This window comes from Lactuca virosa, chromosome 5 (genome assembly GCF_052849685.1).
Source record: "Lactuca virosa cultivar CGN04683 chromosome 5, Lactuca_virosa_CGN04683_v6, whole genome shotgun sequence".
Classification (NCBI taxonomy): Eukaryota; Viridiplantae; Streptophyta; class Magnoliopsida; order Asterales; family Asteraceae; genus Lactuca; species Lactuca virosa.
In genome coordinates, this window is record NC_136430.1 from 29,106,927 (window position 1) to 29,122,564 (window position 15,638).

The window sequence follows — 15,638 nt, forward strand, 5'->3', positions numbered from 1 at the left end:
TGGTGTTCACGGCTGGATTCTTCTCTTCATTTTCATGGTTGATTCGTGTTTGATTCTTGGATATCTACATTTGTTCAAGTATTCAAGGCTAAAAGGATAAGATTTTTCTCGAAAACTGTTGTTTTTAGTGTTTTACGGTTCATTCTGTTGAAGTGATTACGGCCGTGAACCAGGTGTACGGCCGTGAACCATTCATCCCATTTGACCGTGTTCATCTCGTGACCGTGATCCATTCATTGACCGTGTTCAACTCTTGGACCGTGAATTAACTTGTGTGTACGGCCGTGATCAAGTGTACGGCCGTGAACTCATTTGGTCATTGAACTCTGCACGACCGTGAACTCTCCTGGTTATAATCGTTTACGGTTGCTTTTCTTTACAAACCTTTAATTTCAGAAAATTTTAAAAATGGAACCAAAAAGCTTTCCGGTAAATGAAGTGTCATGCTCTAAATCTTGTGAAACCATTGTTAAATTTTTACGTGAGCAAATTGAATTGATAAAGAGAGAGAACGAAGACCTAAAATATGAGAAGTATACTCTTAAGAAAGACCAGAGACCATTAAAAGAGAAATTAGAGGCCAAGACTAGGGATTTTAGGAAGTTGTAGGAAGATTACAGCAACAAGTGTGAGAATTATAATTACATAAAGAAACAACTTGCTGTTGTCACTGAAGCACTTGACACATTGAAGATACGTTTTGAAAATGCTGATTTTAACTTTAAAAGATTTGATGTGTCAAGTGAAAAAGTGGCAACAATAATTGAAAAAAAAATGAAGTGGAAGGACCAAAAACAAGTAGGTATAGGATATGAGAGTGTCCCTCCCCCATTCAATCACAATTATACTGCTAAACCTTTGACTCAGGAAGAGATAGATCGAGAACCATTTATGGTGTATGGTAAACCAGCTGCACAGGTCACAGAAAGTAGTGCTAGGGAAATAGATACTAACGTTTCTACTTCCCATACAGATCCATCTCTAAGTCAAGGAAAGCAGGAGTCTAGAGAGAATAGTGCTAATAATAATTCTGTTTTGAAAAATGATGTTTCTGTTTCAGACAATACTGTTTATAAAACTGATGATTTGATTGGTGATGATTATGTGTTTAATTCTGATGCTTCAAATGTTGCTTGTGGTGATGTGTCTAATAATTCTGATGTTTCTGTTACTAGCACACCCACTGCACCTACACCTGTCACACAACCTGAATCATGCACTTGTACATGTGCAAAGAGTAAGGGAGTTGATAAGTAATATAAACCAGAGAAGAGCGGTACCAGTTCTTATGCTAAAAAGTAGACATGTTTTAACTGTGGAACTGCTGGACACATCGCACGCAATTGTCCAAATTGGGAATTTGTTCCTTTTCACGCACACAGAAGAGAGAACAAGTCGCGAGGAAGATCTCTCGTGAGAAAATTCTCGAGACCTCGTTCTCGTGATGGTGATTGGAATATTCATAAGGACAGAAAAAGGGCTGAACTTAAAAAGGATAAACAGGTTTTCAATAAAACAGCCACAGGTGCTTTGATGAAATCGAATGCGGCCAAGCCAAGATCGATATCGTCAAAGGCAGCGTCTGGATCCTCGACTAATCCTAGTCAGAAATCCAAACGCTCAAAACAAAAGAAAACTGTTTCCAAATCACCTGTAAAAGTTTCTAAACCTAACTACCAATGGGTACCCAAGAATCTAAATGTCCAATCATCTCAATCTTCTGCTTGTGCATCTGGTGATAAATCAAATTCAAAAATTGAAAAAGGAAAATCCGCTGCTAACAAAGAAAAACTCAGTGTTGTTATGACCTGGGTCCCTAAATCTAATTAATCTCACGCATTGTGCAGGAACAGCTGCGGAGGAATGTCGTCATACCTTAGTACGTCGACAGCGGTTGTTCCAGGCACATGACAGGAGACATCTCCCAACTGCACGTCATTCAGAATTTTAATGGGGGCTATGTTTTCTTCGTGGGAAGAGATGGAGGGAAGATCACACAGAAAGGAACAGTTACAAATGGAGTGCTGAGTTTTGAGAACGTCATCTATGCTCCTGAGTTAAAGTGTAGCTTGTTGAGTGTCTCACAGATCAGCTTATGGACTACGGTTTGAATTTTCTTGAGACCCCTTTTTTTCTGAAAATGATTCGTTTTGAAGACTGATTTTTGTTTTTAGGAAGTTTAAATTTGCGCATTTATTTTTTCTTTTCTCTCCCATGCACAAATTTAGGGGGGGGGGAATAAAACAAAACAAAAAATTGGAAAATTTTCAAAAATCCAAAAACATGAGAAAATCAAAAACAAAAAAAAAATTAGAAAATCAGAAAAACTAAAAATATGTTGTTGATGGAGTGTGGTTGCAGGTGATGTGCTGGGAAGTGATATCAACTCAGTGATAACAGGCAATTTTCATCTGTGTAAGGTACCAAAGTTGAATTGTCTAGGCTCTGTGTTCAATGCGCTGGTAGGCACGAAAGATTTAAGATGGATTTGACTAGGCATAGAAGAACTTAAGGAATCAAATGACTTGACAAATCTTGACCTAGGTAGATCCATTTAGCCTGACAATACGACGCTTGGGTAGGTTGAGCAGGGAGATATACATGGGAATCTACGGATACACTATATAATCTGTATCTAGAACCGTGGTTTAACTTTTCCTCGATGTACGGACTCATGTCCTTAATTCTGGTACTGACGGGGCGACTGGGGAATTCCGATAAAGTAGATATGTAGAAGGTTATTTTCTTACTTTCTTTCTGTCAGTCATATGTTGCCTCCTCTGCGTGATCGAAAGATCCGACCTGTAATGCATCATATGCAATTCTATCTCTCTGCATCTTCTCATCTATGCAATTCTTTCTATCTGTTAGCCATATGCTGTCTCCTTTGCGTGATTGAATTATCCGACCTGGTACACAGCATATGCACCATTCTACTTCTCAATCCCTCTAAATCTGGTTAGTCATATGCTTCACCCTCTGCGTGATTGGAAGAGATCCGACCTGGGTGTACAACATATGCATTCTAAATCTTACTTCTCCCATAATAATTGTCTGCTCATCTAAAGTAAGGAGTATTTTGGAAGTCCTTAATTATTGGGGTATATCAGGAAGCGGGAAACATGTTCTAGTTCATCTAAAATTGAACAATTAATAGGTTGTTTGTAGATCTCGCTGCTCAATTTAGGTAGACAACAATACCTTGGTCGTCGTCAGATGAATGGTCCTTAGGAATTATGTCTAGGAACGTAAGGCACAATGTCTTGTCATCTGTAGTATGTCCTAAATTTGTCACAATCTTTCGTGTTTAAGTGGACCACGATACCGTCGATTGACCAGATCTATTCATGAAGGGGGAGGTACCGATAAACGGATTAAGGCTGTCTAATAACTTTGATCCCAAACTCACAAAATTAATAGTCATGGTGAAAAAGGAAGTAAGTGTTATTTTATTTTTCAAAAAAATCAAAAATTAAAAAAATAGTTTAGTTTAAATTTTTTTTGGTTTATTTTAATATTAATTTTATTTTTTAAGTCTTCAAAATGTATTATTTTTGAAAAATTTGGATGTATTGGGTTTGCAACTCATGGGTTTTGAGCAGGATAATGATATAAGGTTAAGCAGTGAAGACCTCGATGCTTTCTTTGACACTGTCCATGATGTTGTGCAACCTGCAACGGAGATAGAAGGAGTTAGTGGTGTTCTCAAAGTGACGTCTCCAACTTTTGATCAGATGGCCGACACCTTTCAACCGATATGGATACGACTTCAAGGATTCCTCCCCTTCCAATTGTCACTCCAACTCCGGTGTCGTCTGAAAGTGATCTTGTACTGACACATGCCTCCCAGCCTCCGTTGAAAAAAAGGGGAGCTGACCCGAGGCCGAAAGTGCCTATTAGAGATCAAGCCCAGCCAACGCAGCCAGCAACTACAGCCGCCGCTACACCATCACAGTCAGCCCAAGTTGATATTCAGGAAGGTCCAAGCACTGTTTTTGAAATCGGGAGTTCTTCAGCTCCTAGGGGTTCCTCCCCTCCAAGGCCTAAGCATGTCGCTGCCTCTGAGAGGCTCGTCAGGTTCTTGGCGGAACATGATGCTGATCCTACTCCTCGCGGAAAAGGCATATCTATCGGGGAAGGCAGCTCAGGAGGAGCGGGCCCATCTGTCCCAGAGCTAAGAGAGGAGATCACTACTCTTAAACAGAAGATCATCGAGAAAGACGTTCTGATCGGAAACCTCGATATTCGAGTTTCCGAGCTTGAAGAAGAAAACTTTCATAAGTCTAAACAGATCTCCGATCTCCAGCTTAATCTTGGTGCCCTATCAGCAGGGTACTTTGACTTGAAGAACAAGCTTATTGCAGAATTCGGTGACAAGTTCAAGACCACAGTCGAAGATCCTAACGCCACTATAGTGATCAAGTTCCGAGATAGCGATAACGTTATTCGTCTTGTTGATTCTAAGGATCTTATGCGGTTCAGGGAGCGAGACATACACACTTGGCTAACCATCAAATATACTACAAAATGGAGCTTATGGAGCCGACTGCCAAGGAGTTCACAAGTATGGTTGCCAAAATCACTGAAATAAAAATTTGGTTGGGGGCTATGGGAAAATCTGATGTGCTGCTGATCAAGAAGACTTGAGTCCATGCTAGCTCAAACCAAGGGGGAGATTGTTAGGTCACAATTTTGTGGTTTGAGCTAGGCAATTATTTTGTATAGATCATGTTAAGGTTTTGGTCATAGGTTGGTGTTTGTAGGCTTGCGGTCTTGTGTTCACGGTTGAACAGGTGTTCACGGCCGTGAACCCTTTTGCGGTTGGTTGGTCCCTATATATAGTGTCAGAATGTGTCAGAGTGAGGGATCAGTGTGACGTGAGCTAGAAAGATGTGGATGTGTGTTCTTCAAGGTGTACATGACGTTTGCGGTTATAAACGTGTACATTGCTTGAGTAATTCCTTCTTCTACTCCATTCTTGTTATTGTTTGATTGTTCAATGTTTGATCACTGGTTTGGTTCCTGGATTTGGGACTTTACAAAAACCACATGTCGAGAGATGTATACATGGTCAGTTTCTTGATGATAACAAATGTAACCTTTATGTAACGCACTATACCCAAGAAAGATGCAAGGTTTGGATCAAAAATCAATTTTATGAGTATTATAAGGTCGAAGAAATGGAAAACAAAGGCAGCCGAAGGTCTTGAGAAATGGATAATGAAGTGTTTTATTATATAGACGTTGATATGGGGATTCATAATTGAGTAAAGGAGTGATGGTGCGATTATGTAAATAGGTAGCAGTTTTGAAAGCATGCTCCCAAAACAGTTGATGAAGAGAGGATTGAGCCAGCAAGGTGAGACCTTTTTCAACTGTAAGGTCCTGAAAAGGATCTTTACCAATGATCAAGCAACAAACAATCACAGATAGAAGAATAAGAAGAAAAGAAATCGAGCTTGCACACGTTTATATTCAGAAAAACGTCAGGTACAACTCGATGTAACACTCTGTAAACGCAATGGCATCAACAACTACACATATACCTATACCTCCGCTATTTATACTAGACAGGACCGCAAACAGGGTTTACGACCGTAAACAGGGTTTACGGCCGTAAACGTGTTTACGGCCGTAAACTCTGTTTACGGTCGTAAACACACTTTCCAACAGTAAACACCTAAACAACTCTCAAAATGTATTACAGACTCATACTGAACTATTACATTGAAAGCCTAGACCAAACCACATTAATTGGACCTTTCAATCTTCCCCTTGGTTTGGTGCTAGCTTGGACTCAGCTTTTGTCGACCACCAGCACATCAGATTTTCCCATAGCTCTGTTCCACATCTCCTTCTCGATAATCTCAGCAACCATCGAAGTGTATTCCTTTGCAATGGGCTCAAAAATGTCTTCAGCCACCTTGATCTGATGAATGGAGACCTGATGTATGTCCCACTTGCCAAATTGAAGCAAATCCCTCTTGTCATACAAGCGGATACAATCGTCTTTAAGCTTGATGACAGCAGCAGCAGCAGATTCATCAAACACCCAGTATTGCTTGGATGCGAGAGATCCATCTGGATAATTTTGAAGAACGGGAACCTGCTTTACTTGAGCAGTAGCGGGCCACATCACTGATCGAAGTGGCTGACTTGTTTTGGGATCAATGACGCTAGGATAAATCTTTATAATAGACTTTGCAGTCTTCATTGAAGGGAAACCATTAGCTACTTGATCTTCCAAAAATGATTTGAACTGAGTCGCCCTGCGATTGTTTGATGGATTTGAGAAAGGAGCTTTAGACAGCTCTGTAAGATCAATCCTGGTAAAGGAATGAAAATCGTGAGCATCTTTGTATAATTCAGTATTGCCGCTCTTTCTTCTCACCATAAACATATTCATAGTGTCATGGAATCCCTACGAGATGATTCCTGACCTATCACCATAAACGTCTCTGAAACGATGTTCGCCCAGATCCGTAACGGTGATTTTTTGTTGATCCCAGGGGCATTATGATCTGCGCTCCTTTTGAATAGAAGTTGACCCTTTTCAGCTGACTTGGCCAATTTAGCGCGTTTTAATGCCATTATACTTGGAGCCTGAGTCGGTTCTTTCTCAAAGCGATTAACGACGGTGGTCGTCCTTGTAGGTTGTGGAACTATGGGAGTATCTTGATCAGGAAGATAGATCTTTGGCTCGTCAACAGATGACTTGAATTTGTCGCCAAAGTTTTCTTCCAGCTTCTTTTTAAGATCGTAGTAGCTGGCGGTCAACAGGCCGAAATGCGTCTGAAGGTCAATAATTTGCTTCGACTTCAGAGCTTTGTCTTCGATAAGTTCGGCCACTTGAATATTGAGCTTTGTATTCTCAGTCTGAAGGTCTGCGACCTTGATATCCAGCTCAATATTTCTCTGATCTAAATCAACATTTTTCTGATTCAGAGCATCGATCTCTTTCTGGAGTCCAAGAAGTGAAGGATTCTCTTCTCCTGAGCTGCCACCCCCAATAGAAATTCCTTTGCCATGTGAGGGAGGCGTTGTGAGTTGTTCTCTGGCCAAAAACATGGCTAACTTAACCGAGGCAGCATCATGCTCTGGCCTGGGAGGAGAGAAATCCGTGGGAAGGAAGATCCACCAGCTTCATAGAAGGTACTAGGACCTTCACTGATAGGTTCAGATGAGATGATAACTGGAGTTGTTGTTGGTGGAGCTGTAAAACTTTGAAGTGAACTCGAATCAAGAATTCCTTGTCTAGGGTCAAGTCTTCGTCTTTTTGATGGAGGGTGAGAGGCTTGTGTAGTTGTATGATCACTTTCCAATGGCTCAGAAGTAGGTAAAACAACATCAAGGGGAGGAATCCCTGATACTGTCACCATAGGAATTGCTATTTCCGCCGTTGGATTGGTAGGAGGAGGCGTGGCTTCGAGAACGTCTTCTTTTTCCCTTATCTCCGTTGCTGGATGAGCAACTTCATCGATATTTTCAAGCAGTGTGTTGAGATTTACACCAGTTATGAAATCTTCATTGCTACCGAAGTTGAGAGGAATTTCATCGTTATCGAATCTTGTGAGGTCGAGGCCTTCGTACAAATCAGTCTCCGTTCCAGACCCCTCATTGTAATCTCCTTGTACCTGAACAGATGTCAATTCGTGTTCCTCAGCTACTTGAGCATTAGCAGCTGGAGTTTCTTCTTCATCATGATCTGAAACTGTGATGACATCTTCAGAAACAACTCTCTCGGAGGAAGTGGGCTCAGAAGACATCTTGTCAGACGTTCCATGAGATTCGGAAGATTCATCTATTTAAGCAAATTTCCCGAATTTCACGAGAGGATGTAAGCCTTGGAAGACGACTTTGCCCTTTCGATTCTACTTTACGGCCGTAAACATGTTTACGGTTGGCGGAGTTTACGGTCGGCGGTTTACGGTCGCCGGAGTTTACGGTCGGCGGTTTACGGTCGCCGGAGTTTAGGGCCTCGGCTCGGAATTCGGCTCGGTGAACGGCTAGGGTAGCCGGCTCAGCAGCAGCAAGCCTCACATCGCGTCATCGCATCTCGTCCTCGCTTCGCAGCTATCTTCGCAAGCAGCAGCCTCGCTTCGCATTAAAAATAAGGAAACGGATTTGGGGGGTGCCGGGGATCGAACCTGCGACCTCTGGTTCATCAGCAAGGCGCCTTACCAGCTGATCTAGCCTGCTAGATGGAATAACACTTCGAAATTTTATTCAAAACCACTCCCTGCCGCTTCCAAATTTCGCAAATTGACACTTTTAGCCCAAAAATTGATTTTCTTTTAATTTTAAATTCCTTTTTCAACCAAAAATTTTAATTTTTAAATTTTGAATTTTATTTTTGATTTTTTACTTAAAATTTTGACTTTGACTTTTAAAGTTTGACCTTTGACTATAAACTTTGACTTTCTCGTTTGACTTTTAAATTTTCAAATTTAGCTTTTCGGTTTGACTTTTCAAGTTTGACTTTTGAGTTTGACTTTTGAGTTTGACTTTTCAAATTTGACTTTTGAGTTTTTAGTCAAAGGGCATATTTTTTTAAAAACAATGAGTTCTTCAAACGTTCCAGTTAATAAAGTTTCATGTACTCCATCTTGTGAAACTACGATTAAATTTCTTCGGGAACAAATTGATTTATTAAAAAGAGAAGTTGAGGACCTGAGATATGAAAGATATCAACTTAGAAAAGGACAGAAACCCCTAAAGGCCCAGTTAGAAACAAAAATTAAGGACTTTAAAAGAATTCAGACAGAATACAGTGAAAAATGTGAGCTTTATGATTATGTTAAAAGACAAAATGATGAGCTAATTACCGAGCTTGATACATTAAAAAGACAATTTGAAACTGTAAATTTTGATTTTACAAAATTTGATGGATCAAGCGAGGTAGTTGCCAACATGATTGATCACTGCATGCAGTTCAAACGAAATCAGTCAAAGGGTTTAGGATATGATAGTGTACCTCCTCCTTATAATCATACATATCAGTATCAACCCCTATCCAAGGATGAGATTGCCAATGAACCGTTTATGGTTTATGGCAAGCCATCTGGTTTCGTTTCAGGCGGACTTATTAATGTTGAAAGTTCTAACATTTCTACTTCCCCTACAGATCAACCATTAGATCAGGCAAAGCGTGAAGCTGGAGATTCTGTTTCTGTTTCTGATAACAAAATTGAGCCTGAACCTGATGTTTCTGTTTCCAATGAACAACCTTCTGTTTCTGATATTAAAGTTGATGATACATCTTGTGATGCCTTTGATGCTTTTGCATCGGATCATGTTGAGTTAAATTTTTTTGACATATTTGATTATTTGTTTGAAAATACTGATGTTCCTGTTTCTAGCACATCTACTTCATATGCAGGTAAAGTAGTAGAGGATGAGAACAAGGAGAACACCATTGAACAAACCAACATCTCCTTGAACTCTGAATCTGTTGCTTCGAACTCAATTGCTTCTGATCAACCTGTTGTTGAGAAGTACAGGCCACCAAATCAAGTTAAACAGAATGCATGCTGCAACTGTGCGTGTGGGAAAAGCAAGAGACAAGGAAAAGACACGCCACCAGGGGCAGGAAGAAACAACTTCACAGTGAAGAAAAAGGCATGTTTTCACTGTGGAACACCTGGACACATTGCCCGAAATTGTCCTAATCGCGCATACGTTCCCTACTATGCACAAGGCTGGCAGAACGCACCAAGAGCGAGATACTTCAAAAGAAACCCCTCAAGGTCACGTTCAGACCATGGTGACTGGAACGCGCAGAAGGCCAAGAATCAAACCTACAAGGCCAAGAATCCGAATCCCAAGGGCAAGAAGGGAATGCCGGCCAAGAAGCCCAATCCAAGAGATGCTCCAATGAAACAAAGACTGGTTAGGTCAAAGTCATCTCAACGACCGACATCAAGTTCAAAATCAAGTACCGAGCCACCCATCAGATCGAAAAAGAAATGGGTTAAACCCAACTACAAATGGGTTCCAAATGCTCACTCTCCCAAATCTTCTAAAGATTCTAATATTTCTACATCTTCTGTTTGCGATAAGCAGGATATGTCTTGGGAGAGAGTATCGTGCGTTAATGACAAAGGTCGACCCAGTTTCAAAATGGACTGGGTTCCAAAGACCAACTGATCCCGCTCTGTGTCGGAGCAGCTATGGAGGCATATCATCAGACTTCGGTTTGTTGGTAGTGGCTGTTCCTGGCACATGATAGGAGGCATCTCTCAACTGTACAACACTCAGAACATTGTTTGGGAGTATGTGTCCTTTGCGGGAAAGGAAGAAAGGAAGAGATCACAAACGGGGTTAGTGCTTAATGACATGAAGAATTTTTGGATCTGTTCTGAGATTACGCGTGCTGTTCTCAGACCTTCTGGATGCAAATTCAATCGGTGACTTACGGTTTGAGTTTTCTTCTTTATACTCTTGAGTTTTTTTTCTTATGCTGATTCGCTTCAAAGACAAATTTTTGTTTTAGGATAGTTTAAATTTGCGCATTTACTTTCGTTTCTCTCCTATGCACAAATTTAGGGGGAGAAATAAAAACAAAACAAAAATTAGAAAATTAAAAAATAATAATAATAATAATAATAATCCAAAAACATTAGAAAATCAGAAAATCAAAAATATGTTGCTGATAGTTTTTGTTTGTGTATGATGTTTTGGGAAGTGATATAATCATGTGATAACAGGCAATCTGAATCTGTGTAAGGGACTGAATCTGAATTGTCTAGGCTCTGTGTTCGATGCGCTGGTAGGCACGAAAGATTAAAATGGACTTGACTAGGCATTAATGAACTTAAGGAATCTAGAGACTTGAAAAATCTTGACCTAGATAGATCCATTTAGCCTGACAATACGACGCTCAGATAGGTTGAGCAGGGAGATATACATGATAATCCATCGGTCACACTAAAATAATTTGTATCTAGAACTGTGGTTTAACTCTTCCTCGATGTACGGACTTTGTCCTTAATTCCGGTATTGATGGGGCGACTGGGGAATTCCGATAAAGTAGGTCTGTAGAAAATTATTTTCTTGCTTTCTTTCTGTTAGTCATATGTTGCCTTCTCTGCGTGATTGAAATACATCCGACCTGGACTGCAACATATGCAACTCTATTTCTATGCATCTTCTATCTATGCAATTATTCCTGTCTGTTAGCCATATGCTGTCTCCTTTGCGTGATTAACCATCCGACCTGGTACACAGCATATGCATCATTCTACTTCTCAATTCCTCTAAATCTGGTTAGTCATATGTTTCACCCTCTACATGATTGGAAGAGATCCGACCTGGGTGTATAGCATATGCATTCTAAATCTGACTTCTCTCATAATAATTGTCTGCTCACCTAAAGTAAGGAGTACTTTGGAAGTTCCTGATTATTGGGGTATGTCAGGAAGCGGGAAACATGTTCTAGTACATTTAAAATTGAACAATCACTAGGTTGTCTGTAGATCTCGCTGCTCAATTTAGGTGGACAACAATATCTTTGGTCGTCGTCAGCTGAATGGTCCTTAAGGAATATTATCTAGGAACTTAGGATCACATTGTCTTGTCACTTATAGTATGTCCTAATTTTGTCACAATCTCTCGTGTTTAAGTGGACCACAATACCGGCGATTGACCAGATCTATTCATGAAGGGAGAGGTACTGATAAACGGATAAAGGTTGTCTAAAAAACTTTGATCCCAAATCACTCTTAAAGTTAGATATCATTTTTATTTTTGTTAAATTTGTTCATAGTTTTCTTCTAATTTAAATATTATGGGAGAATTAAAAATTTTAAAAACCAAACAAAAATCAGAAAATAAAAAATCCAAAAATAGTGTTATTTCTGTTTTATTTCTTTTTTCAGAAAATATGAAAAATCCAAAAATATTGTGTACTAAGTTTTCTTTTAGTTTTGTTTTGTCTTGAAAAGTGATTTCAGGTGAAGATGAAACTCATGGAGTTTGTGTCGAAGATTTCTGAGCCAAGGCTTCATACGTGATCATCGAAGAATTCTCATTCGAAGGAGCAAGAAATGAAGATTATTCTTTCAACATTCAATCTTTCAACCCCAGAAGCAAGGTGGAGCTGAAATTGAAGATTATGTGACGGATTGCATTGAAGCCTCCTCAATCAGTCTGCTGCTATCTTGTACCTACTAAAGTGATCCAGAAGATTAGTTCTCTCTGATGTTCTCTCTGAAGATTCTCAAACTGAAAGCATTATCTTTCAAGAATCAGTACGTCAAGCCTCCTCACCCAACGAACGTTCAATGTCAAATCTTGAAGAAATGCCCAACTGCTCAAGATGAAGTCAATTATTGAAGATTCATCATGTTCATCTTGAAGTCGTGAAGAATTTGAAGATTAAAACTGAAGCCAAGCTCCCAATGAAGATTATTAAGAAAAGCCAGCTACTTTTTAGGGGGAGCTTGTTGGGTCAATTAAGAAAAGAAAAGAAAGCTATAAACCAAGGGGGAGATTGTTGGGTCAAAAATATGGTTTATACTTTACTTTTCTAGGAAAATGTATTTTTGTGTCTTTGACCGTAAACAGCTTGGTGTTTACGGTCGTATACGTGTTTACGGTTGTGTTTACGGCCGTAAACAGGTTTACGGCCGTAAACCCATTTACGGCCCATGTTCACCAAGCCCATGTTTCTTATGTATATATATAGGGGTGAAGGGTGTGAGGAGTAGAGTGATGAACACTAGAGGAGCTTAAGTGTGTGCATATGAAGGTGTTCTAGAGAGAGAAACTAGAGAGAAGAACAAATGTGTGTTAATGTGTGTGAATCTCATGTAAAGGATCATCATTCTATTCATTAATACATTGAGATTCATATTATTCTTCTTCTCATTCTCTTCTATTTGATCTGACATCATCCGTTTGATTGGGATTCCGCACCATCAAACGGATCTGATTGATACACAAGCAGATTAGGGACTTACATCAACAATAATTCACTTTCGATATTCAACGGCTCTGTTTTGTTCTTGTGTATGTGGACAAGAAACTAGATGGAGAATGCCATGGGTTTGAAGGAAGGTAAAGATGTCTTTGTACTCACCTCCCCAGTCAGTTTGTAACGATTTGATATCACATGATAATTGAGTTTCAATCATAGTTCTAAACTGTATGAAAGTAGAGAATACTTGAGATTTTTTGTGACAAAAAACAAATCCATGTAAACTTAGTGTAATCATTAATAAATAAAACAAAATATCGATGTCCATTCGAAGAAAAAATTGGGGAAGGTCCCCAAACGTCTGAATACACTAATTCAAATGGTTTTGAGGATGCAACATGACTCGTAGGAAGATGTAATCTATGACTCTTTCCAAGTTGACAAGAATCACAAACACTTGGAAATTTATTTAAAGAAACTGGAAGATTAAATGTAGAAATTAAACGGCATAGAAGAGGTTCATGTGGATGAGCTAGTCTTCTATGCCATCCATGAAGAGGGGTTCATATACTAGAGAAAGCAACATGATATTTATTTGGATATGGTAGCCGATACAAGCCTCGACTTTTATCTTATCTTATTAGAGCTTGTCCTTGCAATGTCTTAACAGAACAATGGTTACGCAAAAATTCCAAGTATACATCATTATTTTCTGTTAATTTTGATACACTAAGCAGTTTTTTAGTGAGTTTTGAAACAATTAGCACATTAGGCAATTTAAGATTAGGAAAAAAAGAGGATCCAACATGAGAAATACACAGAGGGTTACCATCTCCTACTTGAATCTTGTCATCTCCTTTGTAGTTTTTTGCAATATTAAGCTTGTTGATATCTGGAGAGACATGATATGTAGCTCCCGTATCAAAATACCATGTTGGATCAATGACTATGGAGGGGTTGTTTTGAGCAATGTGAGCCCGTTTTTGTGAGTTTCTGGGATTTGGCTTTCTAGAGGGAAAGTCAGTTTGATTTTCCCTTTGTCAGCAATCAATAGTTTCATGTCCAGTTTTGTTACACAATTGGCAGAGTGGGCGATGGCGTCGTGTATCAGAATTGCGAGATGATTGAAATGAGTTGAAGGAATTTGTTAGGCGAGGGGTTGAACAATTTACTGTGAGTGCAACTATGGGTGATAGCTGGATAGATGTAAGGAGAGTGTGTTCGTGCTCCAAACAAGCCTCCTCCTGTAATAAGAATCCAGTGAGATCATCAACCGAGAGAGCCTTTAATTTCATCATGAACGTTGTGGTGAAAGGACCATTGGATGAATCAAGTCCTTCAAGAATGTAACTAATGAGATCTTCATCATAAATTGGAGTAAGATTTGCAGCTAAAGTATCAAGAATTGAACATTTGCGTACTCAAGAATTGACATTGACCCTTTAGTAAGATATTGCAATTGGGCCTTGAGCTACATACGGGAAGCCCTAGTTTGGGATTGGAAGGTTTTATCTATAGTTATCCACATTGTGTAAGTAGAATTTGAGCGGGTAACGAGAATAAGGGATTGGTCTGATAAGGTGGACTTCAACCATAGGAGAACGAATCGATCACGTCTTTTGATTTAGGGAGTGATTAGCTTTGATACCGTATAAGTTAAAGAATTGAACTGTATGTTTATATTCAAGAGATACAATGTTTATATACATGAGATAAGAACTAGAAGTGAGATGTTTACTCCTATTTTATAGCTATGACTATCTATACTCTTGACCATTTTACTAGGTAAATTTTACACGTTTTACATTTGCATTCACTGTCATACTATTGTTCTTACACGACTATTGAAAAGTCATGATATCCAATACACTTACAAAGCGACATGACGTCTAAATAGTTATGCATCATATAACGTGCACCACCAACAAAATAAGAAGGTAAGATCAAATGTTGTGTAATTTTGAAAATATATGTATTCCCATGTTTGTGTGCCTTGCATAAATTATCATAAGATTAACATCTAAGAACTTTGCATAAATTATAATAAGATTGACATCTAAGAACTTTTTGTTGGTATCATATGTAATAGTCTCTTAATTTCAATGATCGTATACACATCAACCAAAACCTATTGAAAAAGTCTTTTTAAAGTCATAATTACTGAGAAAACAATATCATGTCTTGAATTCTATAACCTCCAAATAAATTTTAAAAAAAAATAGATGCATACCCCTGTTTTAAGAACTTTGCATAAATTATCATAAGATTGACATATAAGAACTTTTTGTTGGTATCGTATGTAATAATCTCTTAATTTCAATCATCGTATACACATCAACCAAAAATTATTGAAAAAATCTTTTTAAAGTCGTAATTAATGAGAAAACAATATCATGTCTTGAATTATATAACCTCTCTCCCTCTCTCTCTCTATCTATCTATCTATCTATCTATCTATCTATCTATCTATCTATATATATATATATATATATATATATATATATATATATATATATATATATATATATATATATATATACCTCTGTTTGATGCAACTTGTATAGGGCAAAGTTGTTTATTTAATATTCAGAACAATTTAAGAAAATATAATGAAATGCTAAAGGGAAACTACATAAAAAGTTATTACATATTTGACTAATAATCGATTTAGTCATTATATGTTTTTTCATTCAGTTAAGTTTCAAAAAACCGAAAAACCGAT